Raw genomic sequence first — 12,658 nt, 5'->3', positions numbered from 1 at the left:
ATTTCCAAACACTGTCTTTCTTTGTGACCATTATAAATTGTTGACATGACCATTCCCTTTTATCTCTTAAATAAAATTAAATTAACTTAAATATTACATTGTGAATTATGAATGTAATAGTTATAAGGTCATGGTCCCTGCCAAATATAGGAGAAAAAGAAAAGGAACAAGAATTTGACTTGAAAAAAAATATATATATATATATATATATATGAGTTTTTAAAATTAAAAATCATTTTATTTATAATAAATTATTTAAGGAATAGGAGATAATGCTGTCATGAACTTAGGATAGGATGACGTGTTATTAGATTTTGTTAAATTCTTAGAATTCATAAAAAGGAAGCTCACCACTTGGAGCCAGGTGCTTTGAAATTTTCTTTATGTAGAACCTGTTGGATCTCCCCACCAGTTTTCTTCGTAATTATGAATTTTGCTCAATGGTAACCGAATCCCCAGAGCGAGGACCATTGACGGAACTCTTTGAATCTGTTATAAGCCTGTGTTTCAGCTTTATTCCTTTGCCTTAGCATGCGAAGGTTTTTTTGACTAACCTGAGCAAACCACCTTGATGAGCGCTATTGCTCAGTTAGCAAAAAGTGAGAAGGCATTAAAGAAAATCTGTCTCTTTTCAGCACAATTTTCGTGAAGCCAATGCAGTGGCGGATCTCCTTGCCTCTAATCCTATTACTAGTTAATCTCCTCTTATGTTGAGACTCTCTCCTCCCCCCTTCCTTAAGCTGTCATTTGTATGATAATTGTATTGGTTCTGTGTTTTTACGTTAATGAAGTTTTTTTTTCATAAAAAAAATTAAAGAAAATCTATGAGACCTTTGGTCAAAGAACAGAATTAATGCTTATTTTAGTTAAATTTTTATTACACTTTTGTTTGAAAAAAAAAAGTTGCCGATCCGTTTGCCTTCCTTACCCGATGGTCAGTAAGGGTAAAGGGAAATGTGAATCTTTATAATTCCTTTTACCTTTTTCGCCTATGTATCCTTATTCATGATGGAATGATGGTTTCTTATCCATATCATATGAGGGCAAAAAGCTAAGACCCCACCAGCCACAAAAACAGGAAGAAGACAGCAGTACCTTCAAAGAGTAAAGCCTATACCCTACCCTAATTGTGGACGGCCTTATCCATTAACATCTTTACCTGGACAATCCTTAAGGTCCTGTTTGTTTGACAAAAATAGTGTAGTGGGATTTTTAAAATTTCATAAAAGACAAGTATTTTAATTGCCTAGACTGAAAAACTAATCAGATCATGGTTCTAAGTATTGGTATTGGATCGACTGAATCAGGTGATTCATATTGGTTTAATAAGTCTCTAATCTCGACACCTAATTAATTCTATATCGATTAAATGGTATAGACCATGAGTAAAAAGGTCAAAAAATTGTTATTTAAGGGAAGCAGGGTATTTCTAGTTGTTGAGGGTATAAACACTTGTTATTAGGATAATCCAGTTGTTGAGGGTTGATGTCTTGTTTTATTTGGCCTGAGTTGTTGGCTATTATGCCATATTCTTTGTTATAACGATAATCTTGTATTACAAGGGGATTATTTTGAAAGTTTGTATCGATTTGTTTTCCTTTTAAATTAATAACGGTGGGGTGAGACTGTTAATAGGGTTACTAGGAATTCTCTATAAATAGAGAGGTGAGAAGAAGAGATTGTTGTACCATTTTTTCCATTGCTAAAGATAAGTACATTGTCGAACTACGTGTATCTCTCTATTATGATTATTTGATTGTATTTCTTTATGTTATATTTTCCACATCATTAACTAAGAAGTTTCAATTTCTACAGATCCTTAGCATCCTAGTATGCTACATTCAGAAGTAAGATTAAAACAAGCATCAAAGCCAAGATCGATGTCCAAATTAATAGAAATGATATTTTTCTTGCATTTATGATGTGGTGGCCATTCCTATCCTTGTCAATATAGTCTCCTATGATCCGTTATAAATATGCTATTCCAGTTATTTTTCATGTTTAGTTAATCACCATGACAAGTCAATGGATCTGATCAGTCTATTTATAACAAATTAAGGCAAAATAAATAGAAAAGTGGATTTGTCTTTTGTAGTCATCTAGGGATTATCTTATAGTTCTAATTAAGAAGAAAGAACACTAGTCACCGGCGTAGATACACATCTAGACACAAAAGGGAAAATAAAATAGATGAATAAGGCAACTTGTATCAATTGTAGAGTGTACACTCCGATTGAAATGCTTGATGAAAACGGATTAGTAGATCGTAGTATTATTTGGTGGGTGTGGGTTCCTAGTACCAACACTTTATGCCTCATTATCTTGAAGATTTGGGGGCACAGTGAGGCATGATTGTTGTGCTTGGAACATTGAAGGTCATGAGCCACTCCACCTTGTGGTGAATTTTTTCCTTAAATAACTAGATGATCTACTATTTATTTTAAGTTATATTTGTCATCTCATCTTTTCTACCTTGAAGATTTGTTGGCATAGGGAGGCATGATTGTTGTGCTCTGAACATTGAAGGTCATGAGCTGCTCCACCTTGTGAATTTTTACCTCAAATAACTAGACGATCTACTATTTATTTTAACTTATACTTGTCATCTCATCTTCTCTGTCTTGACAGTTTGTGGGTTTCAGGTATGCTACCACCTGAAGATCTCAACTCTAAATTGTAGTTAAAGAAAATGAATACAACTATACTTTCAAAGCATTTGAAATCATGTAATGGACTTTTTGAAATTAAGGTTGTGGTTGATGTGATTTCTTGAAAGTGTACTTGTTTTCTTTTGCTCTTTGTTCTTTTATGATTTTATTGTAAACATTGTACTTGTCTTTCTTCATTAGTGAAGTTTTCCTTAATCACTTGTTGAATGAAAAATAAAACAAAACAAAACAAAAATCTCCCATGAAATGGATAAATAGAACTACCTTTTTTTGGAGGGGATAACTAAAGATTAGAAATTCATCATGGTAGGTGGATATGTTATCCATGTCTATCAATTTGTCATTGATTAATTTTCATTTCAATTTGACTTTGCCACGTTTAAGAATAATTTTTTAAAAGGAAGGAGATCAAGGGTCCCCACATGACTAGTGCGACTGAAGGAATCTTTCATACCACACTAATCACGACACTACGATTTCGTTAATAGGAGACCCACATCATACCATCTTTAATTCCTAACGCTCCTTCATGTGTAATTGGAATGTAATCTTAATGTACACGTAGACAGACGCACTAGTGAAAGAGGACCCAGGATACAATGTTGAAGGAAGCAAGAAAGCTAACGAATTTAGGGGTTTAATCCAAAAACTTATATGTTAAATGGAGATGATCTAGTGGTAGAAGACACATCTAGAATCTCATATAATCAATATGAAATTATACCTCTATAACTCTCAATTGTTACTTCATGTATTATATTTTTTAGTAATTTAAGGCTAAAGACTTTCTTTTCAATTTTTCATTTACTTGCTATACAATTTATACAAAATAAAAGATAAAAAAAAAATGGTATAATTAAACATTAATTGCCAACATTTATTCAATATCAGATCTCGTATCTTATAACTGCAATAATATAAGGCTCATGCCTCCCTCTAAGCTTATCACATACCATAAGAAAAAATGATAGGAATAAAAAAGGAGTATTTGACTCGTGAGATGCATACTTTGTGCATACTTGTGGTCAACAATTTCTATAGTGCAGACAAAGTTGACTTCAATTATTTATATTTTAAGAAATACATCCATGATGCTTTGCTAAGATAGGTTGTTCACATGACATAACAACTCACTATTCAAAGGATAAAGTTGAGAAGTCAACTCTTTGATTTGTTGTTGCCCATAATAAAAGTCTCTCTCTCTAATATATATTAGCCTTGAATTTCTACCTGAACCTTACTCTTTAATGTTGATCAAGAACTTCCACCTTTAAGGGTCAGTATGGGCTTGTCTCATTCATCTAGCCCAGGCCAGAATTTGTATAGTAATCTGCATAAAGGTTTAGCCCAACCTGTAAGCCCATTATTATGGGTTGGTACCACGCAGTTAAGGTTTTCGTATTAGGGAAGCTTGAGGAAGGATACCCATTAGTCCAACTTGAAACCATCCAACATAGACCAAGTCTTGGCCACCCTAAACTTGTTTTTTCATTAAGACTTTGTTTGGTTGCAAGGGGAATGTAAATCTTTGATGTAAAGTGAAATTTTTTTCCCAGGAAAAATAAATTTAGATGTTTGATTGCAAGGAAAATATATTTCACATGTGAAAAAATTTTCACATATACATTAAAACTTCCCTTTTTATTTCCCCACCAAAATAGGAAGGAAAAAAAAAAAACTCTACTCTCATGATCTCTCTCTCTCTCACGCGACTCTCATCTTGCTCGAGCAAGGTGGGACGATCTCTCTCTCTCTCTCTCTCTCTCTCTCTCTCTCTCTCTCTCTCTCTCTCTCTCTCTCTCTGTGACTCTCATCCTGCTCGCAATTTTCACATTCTCGTGGCTTTCCTTCTCAATAAGATGCTGCGTTTGGTTTGCTTGTGACTAAGCTGTTGGTTCTCTTTCTCAGGAGAAGAATTTGTAATCTCTGATCCTCAGGTTTGATTTCTTCTTCATTCATGTTCGTTCTCTTCTTCATTTTGTAACTAAGCTCTGTATTATTGCAACACATTGGTACGTGAGCATTGATCCTGCCAAGTGTTTGACGAAATGTGCCATAGAGATTTGGTTTTTTGAAATGGCTTGATTCTGATATTGTCCTGTGGGTACAGAAGGGAGAAGAAGAAATCCATGTGATTTAATTGAAGCAGATCAATAGTCTCTACTCTAATTTTAAACTTTTATGTGGGAATTCAAAACCACCCCAATTATAAGTAGGTTGGGATGGGCTTGTGCCTGCTTAAGATCTGCCCAATTCATAATATAGTGGATTCAATTAGAAGGCATATAGCCCAATCAACTGTTAATGCATTAACCTATGTGATCTGTCCTACCGAACCCTACCCATTTAATAATCGAGCCCGGTAGAGTGACACTCTTGCTTATATTTAAGATTCACATGTAACCCAAGAAACCCTTACCCAACTTTGCCTAAGCCACCCTTGCTCTACCAGGTGCAAGCAGATTCCTTAGATTTTGGTGAAAATTTTCCAAGACTAGACAGTTCATGTAACGTTACCAGATTTCCATAGCTAGTTGTGCACAGGGGAGGGTGATTTAGTGATTATGGTTATTGGATATTTGGGAAATAATTTGGGTTGGTCACATTTTTTATTTCTACATAATATTCAATCATATATGGTCACATGTATGTCCATACACGCCTTCTTAGTTGTTCATGAAATTTTTTTGTAGCTTGAGTTTTTCAATGTTTTAATTTGTTACTTGACAAACTTTGTTTGGGTTGAAACTTTTTGACATGCAAGCAGGGGACCTAAGGGTTTATCGTCAACAAAATTTCAGCTTCACTTGACGTGCGTAAATGTGTCCAAACAAGCTAAGACTCGCGCTGGTTGGATTTCTATTTCAATTCTAAGCATGTTTGGTATGATTTTTGCACCTAATTTTAGAATAGTTGTGAAGTTTCACAATTTCTTTTCCAATTGTACTAGAGTTAGGTTCCCACTCTTTTTTATATTTTCTTTTTAATTGGACACATAATCTGACTTGGAAATTCGATCTCTCCCTAAAATCAGGTTTTTTTTTTTTTTTTTTTCCTTTTTAATGGTATTACAATATTTGGATAAATATTAGCTTCTTATTTATATGGGGTGCAACTCCAATCGGACTGGGTTGGCAAATGATGAATTTAAATAGGGTATTAGGTCCAGGCCCAGTTCAATTTTTTTTCCATTTTAGCCCCATTTTCATGGGCTGGGCCTATTAGTATCCATTCCTTTATAATTACTACTTTAAGGAACCATAGTACCTGTCAAGGACTATGGCTCTTCACGAATAGAAGAGAGTTCCATCATCAAAGCCTAGTTGGGATCCCAAGGTATAGGTGCATCCGGATCCAGATCTGGCTCCACTCGAATAAATTTGGCACCCAACCCAGCATCCTATGGTTGGGAGGATTCGAACACACACCCAAACACATGGATGTGCACCCTCAAGTCCTTCCTGCGGTGGATGTCAGGTTGGGCACCCAGTGTTTTGGGGAGGATCTTCTTCCAAGGTATAGTAGTCCTCACTCCATGAGTGGTATTCCATATACAGATCAAGGTTATAAAATACGGTATTGGGCATCGGGTTGGTCATTGTTGATATTAAAATTTATACCAATACGGATTGGTTTATCAGACTGTATCGGGCCAATTTGAGATTAAAAAAAAAAATCTGTTGTTTCGCCGATAAAACCAATCTGTATCAGATACAGGATGGCTGTATCGTTATTGGTCTCTGAATCCCTTCAAACCCAGCCCAATTCAACCCGGATACACCCAACACTCTATGGCTTTAATTGATTAACAACTAGGTGGTTTTAAGTTCCAATAGAACTAAATGGCAAAACATAAACAGAGTTATAGTATGACCTATCCCTTTTAGTTGCAAAAACAGCTTTGTGGATTGGAGAGAGAGAACCTTAGATCTATAAAATGGAGCGGGTTCAAGTTAGGCACCATATTATTTATGTGACCTCATCTCAACCAAGTTTTTAGGTATCGATATTATCAATACAATATTGATATGTATCATTGGTATCGACTAAAATTGTGCCCTTTTTTGAATTTTCGACTAGTTCACTTGACACCGGCTGATTGGTATCAGTATCGAATTGGTTTTAGAACTGGTCATTACCTTGGAACTAAATCTTGGTAGAAACTGACTGAAATATCTAAGCTAACTCAGTTTTGGGCCTGGCCAAATTGAAACCCAAGGTCGAAACTTGGGTTTCAATCAAGAGAGGCCTAGGGTCGAAACATGAACAGATCAGGTTTACGTATGAGAATGTTCTCGTACACTCCTGATCCGTGGATATAGAATTTATTAAATGAAGAGAGAGAAAATTGATTCCATATCCTCGGATCAGGACCGTTCTCGTACGTTCTTGTGCGTGAACCTGATTTGCTCTCGGTCAAAACCCAGTACCTTGAAATGAAATCTGAGTTTTATTGATTTCAGACTTATCCAAAACCAGGTTCCAATTAGAACTTGGTCAGTACCCATCTCGATACCATGAACTAGGGGTGTCAATTCCAAGCTTGCACCGATAGGCCCAACTAAGCCCCACACGTTTATGGCCCGACCTGGACTGGCCTGATTAATAAATGTGTCAGGCCTACCCCCAGCCTGTTTATAAATAGGTAGTATACGGTGCAAGGGGTAAGCCCGATGGGTCTCCCGATCGGCCCGACCCATCTACAAGCTCGACTCGGACCGACACATTTAACCCGACCGTTTATATAGGTACTTTGAATTTTTTTTTTGATAGAATAAGGTATATATTGATATTTTTATCAATTATTGATTGTAAACAAGTGTTATATATTTTCAAAATTGTGATAATTTAATAAAATAAATTAAAGTATCTTAAATCTAAGAAAAGTAAAGACCGTTTAAGGCCCGACCTGGACTGGCCTGATTAATAAATGTGTCAGGCCTACGCCCAGCCTGTTTATAAATAGGTAGTATACGGTGCAAGGGGTAAGCCCGATGGGTCTCCCGATCGGCCCGGCCCATCTACAAGCCCGACTTGGACCGACACATTTAACCCGACCGTTTATATAGGTACTTTGAATTTTTTTTTTGGATAGAATAGGGTATATATTGATATTTTTATCAATTATTGATTGTAAACAAGTGTTATATATTTTCAAAATTGTGATAATTTAATAAAATAAATTAAAGTATCTTAAATCTAAGAAAAGTAAAGACCGTTTAAGGCCCGTTTAAGGTTTTATCGATACATTACCCCGTTTAAGGACCGATTAAAGCCCGATTAAAGTCTAGAACCTGATCGAGCCTGACATGACATTGATCAAGCCTGACTCATTCCTTAAATAGATAGGTCATGGTCCGAGGACATAGTCCCGCCAAGCCTAACTAGGCCCTACCAAGACCAATCCGACCCGACCAATTGACACCCATACCATGAACTAAGAAGATCCTCTCTTTTAAATTTAAATTGCTTGCAGTGAAGGATGAGATGCAATAAGCATCCAATGGCTGAGTGCAAAATTAAAGGCTATGCCCGCAGACAAAACGCATGAATGATTTATTGCATTGCATTGCGTGCTAATGAAGGCCGATCTATGTAAAGCAGACATGCGTTACTATGATGGAGGTGTGCCCCCAACCCAATCCCAATGCTCATCAAATTTGTCAGGTGGGGTACTGATCCATTATTATTTCCTTTTAATGGTGAGAGAATGTCTCTTTGAAGTAACATAAAGAGAGAATGTCTCTCTTTGTTTTGTGGTTGTTGGTTGAGTGATATTAACAAAAGAAGTTGCAAGAAGTGCAGTCAGTAGGGGAAAGCATTGTTGGAACTTTGATTAATACTATTATTAATGCACCAAAGTTGCTCCAATAAATAAAAGCTTTGAGAAGGTGAGAGATAAGGGAACATGGAGCAACAAAAGCCTTCAATCCAGTCTCTACTCTCAACTACTACTGCCATAGGGAGAGAGAAGCTTCCTTTTCTAATGATCATATGCATGGCTTAAGTGAAACACCAATCCCAACTTTCTGTACGATCTGTGGCCCATTAATTAGTGAGATCATAGCAGTAGAACCCTTTTAAAAGTATAACTTATTTGATGCTTCAGGTGAGCTTAAAGCTCTAGGACAGGTTCTTAAATATCACTAGGCCTTTAATTTTCTGAAAGCTAGTCATTGCTACTTGTGAGAGACCTATCTTTCCTGATGCACATATAGAGAACCACTAAAAGAGAATGTGAAAGAGTGACCATAAGGAATAGCTGATGGGGTCTCTCGAAGTTCCTTTCCATATCTTTTATTAGTGAACCTACTAATTGCAGCCACTCTACTTTCTTTCTCAAAAGAAAACTGGAATAAAAGAAAGGGTGGATCCTACACAGTCCACGGATAAAGGGGTGTTTTTTTTTTCCTGGGTGGTGCAAATATTTATGAGTGGCAGTTCAGTTGAAGCTCAAAATTTAGAAGAAAGATCATTTCTTACACGTAGGGTGCTCAACCAAAGAACCAACAGCTGAGAAGACTTGGGAACGAGCGCCCATATGTTGGGGTGCATGCCAAACCCTCCCACTGGTTGGTTGCCTGGTCAAGCACCCAATGTATTAGAATGGAGCAAAATCCCAAAATTTATAGACATGTAGACTCTAAGGGCCCGTTTGATAACATTTCAAGAAATGCGTTTCTGCTGTTTCTGTTTCCAGTAACAGCAGAAACGGAGCAAAAAGCGTTTGATAAAACTGTTTCGTTTCACTTATTTTTAGAAATAGAAATAAAAATTTTTACTTATTTATGATTCAAGAAACGACCCAGGAGAAACAAGTTCAACTTGTTTCGCCGTTTCTGGAAACGACTTGTGTTAATTCTTTCACTGGTTACCATCGACTTCTAAAAACATGACTTATCAAACACCTTTAATTCCGTTTCTGTTTCTAGAAACGGAAATTTATGTTTCTGCCGTTTCTTGAAACAGAAACGGCAGAAACGTTATCAAACGGGCCCTAAGGTTCTTCATATGTTCAAACAAAGTTTGCCAAATCAAAAAATAAAGCTTTCAAAAATCGAGACTACACAGGGCACCTTAGAAGCAAATACATGGGGATGCTAGATGCATCATGCATGCCAAAATCCGAGGGATTGAATTAGGTTCTGAAATATGAATTGTGGCAAATCCAGACAATTTTACTATTTATCCAATTGATAGAATCACCGCATTGTTTGTTCAATGTCAAATTACAGTCTTGTTATAGTTTTACCATATGAGAAGGCAGAGTTTGGAAAATCTATGGCTATTAGAGAGTGCAACACCATGTGAAAAGGCTCCTACTGCAGGCATGTAGGAAGCATTTCTCCACATTTAAAATTTTGAAAAAAGGATGCGATTGGTGCTATTGTATGATCCAACGTTGGAATACTAGGTTTTGACTCGAATGCATCACATGAGTCGATTAAAAAAAAAAAAATCATGTAGACTTGCCTAGTGTTAAAAATTGAGAAGACTTGCACCAAGTCCGAATCTTCCCTATTTACTTATGACTCTGTATTATAACCCGAATCAACGAAAACTCATCGAGTGTGGTCATTTTCCTTTTCCATTATTTTTGTCCCTAAACAATAATTATGATCACTACGTATATATATTACAATTCTTTTCTTTTCATCAACTGAACAATCAAAATTCATAGATTTGTAATTCTATGGGTTTTGTTTTTCTGATTTTTCTCATATTTTAAATGATTATGTATATTTATTGGTTTTAAAAATGAAAAATCATGATTTTCCTTGACCAGATTTTTGTTGAGAGCCATTCAAGTTGGGGAAAAAAAATCAATCTTCCAATAATGGTACAAGAATGATTTAAATTATTACTTTATTTTAAATTTACAAAAGTACCCTCCTCAAAGTGTAGTGAGAGTCATTATCAGAACCATTTGATACCCAACGAAAGACTCAATTGAGTCACTCAAGTCCCCCCCCCACCCCCACCTCAAAAAAATAAAAGAGCTAGGGTCAATTCTGGTCTCATCCCCCGGCCGAACCCGTTGGACCGGTAAGTCATGATTAAGAATCCTATATGATTAATAAGACAAAAAGTATATAAAAAGGGTAGATTAATTATTTATGATTTATGTTAAAAAACAAAAATTAAAGTGTCATTAATAACTTACCAAAAAAAAAAAAAAAAACGTCATTAGTATTCCGTCAGTACAACCACTGGAGTTGGGGGGGGGGGGGGAGGACACCAAAAGATCTCTGGGCGCTGCCGCTTTGTTTTAAAAATGGAAAACAAATCAATTTCCATAACGGATAGATTTTGACTGGTTGGAGCCGGTCATAGACGCTCCCCCTAATTATTAATTTCCCAATACATTATCTCCAAACAAGGGAATGCTCGGCATTAGGTATATTTCACATGAGAAAATATTAGATATGCTGCCGATATACTGTAAACTAGCACCCTCTGTGTTTGTCTCTTTCTTTCCCTTTTTGAAATGACATCCATATCTTTCCTGAATGAAACTCCCATTGGTATTGTCTATTAGCTTACTTTACTCTGGCATCATACCTATCCCTCTTCCCTTATTATATTTATATGGGACAAAGTTGTCCATGAGAGATCCTTGCACCACGGACACAAGGGCATGCAATGACCATCGTGTCCTTGTCTGGGGTTGCACACCCTTGTGTGCGGGCATAAAGGCCTCCACTAACATAAAAATCTTACCCTATATTATATTAGCTTTTTAAGGATCAGAACATCCACTAGAAGAGTTAGGTATGAGAGATCTAACCCCAAGGGGTTAGTGCAGTTGGCCTGGAAGGGACATGGTACTCTGTCTCAAGAAGGGAGGTCCCATGATCAAACTTTCGTCGATTTTTTTTTTTTTTTTGGCTAAATACGGGTATCCAAGCCTTCGGCCTGACTAGTCCCACGGGCCTATACTGACCCTACAACCGCATGGACCGGGTCATACCAGGGTTGAATGAGAACCATTCAACTTTCACTGAAAGCAATGAAGAACATTAAACACCCTCATGTGAATGGCCCAAGGTATGCCTAGTGGGAGTCGAACTTAGGACGTCCGAGTTTACGGCTCTCAAACCTTCGCCGATTGTTAACTCTTAAATTGACTTTTGCCGGGGTGTCAAGATGGATTGTCTAGGGATATTTCTAATAATTCCTTTCATATCTCTAGGGTCTTTAAAACAATTGTATTTAAGTTATTCTATAAATCTGAATATGTAATATCGGTACTTTTGTAGCTTGGGAAAATAATTTATGCATTGTAGTTTTCTTTATCATAAAGAATTCTTGAATTTTATGCAATCGAAACTTACATTTGCTCCATTGTAGTGGATGAATTGGACTAGGATGAATACTCAAAGATATGCATTTTTTCATGAAAACATAAAATATTCATCCGTGGGTTACCTAGATGGTTAGGGCGAATTAGTCTTCCCAACTTGCAAATAGGTCATTGGGAAGAAAATCCTCATTAAGGTTGTGGCTTTTTGCGTTCCTTCTTACATTGTGTCTGTTTCCAATTTCTAATAGTTCACTATGACTCAACAAAAATCATCAGCCATTTTTAGTAGAAGGATAACTAGTAAGAAGGTTGGGGGTTTAGGTTTTCGAGATTTGGGTAGCTTTAACCTTACTTTATTGGTTAGATGACAAAGGTAAATACTCTCTGAATTCTTCTCTTCTTGATGCAAGGCTTAAATTGCTCTTGGGCTTTATGGACCTATTGATATCATCTTTGAATCAAGAGTGAAACCAATGAATAAGGCTCCCACCACAACAGGGTCTAAGGAAGATCATAGACTCATAATGGTATCACCATTGAAAACCCTCTCTCATATCTCGGAAGCCCATACCATTTATTCTAAATGAAATAAAACTTTAACTCATTTTATAAAGTGTTTTTTTTTTTTTTTTTTTTAAACCTATGACCATTATTATATTGCAATGGAACAACTTACCATTCAACC

This window comes from Macadamia integrifolia, chromosome 9, assembly GCF_013358625.1.
Source record: "Macadamia integrifolia cultivar HAES 741 chromosome 9, SCU_Mint_v3, whole genome shotgun sequence".
NCBI classification, from domain to species: Eukaryota; Viridiplantae; Streptophyta; class Magnoliopsida; order Proteales; family Proteaceae; genus Macadamia; species Macadamia integrifolia.
Note: the sequence above shows the minus strand (reverse complement) of the source record.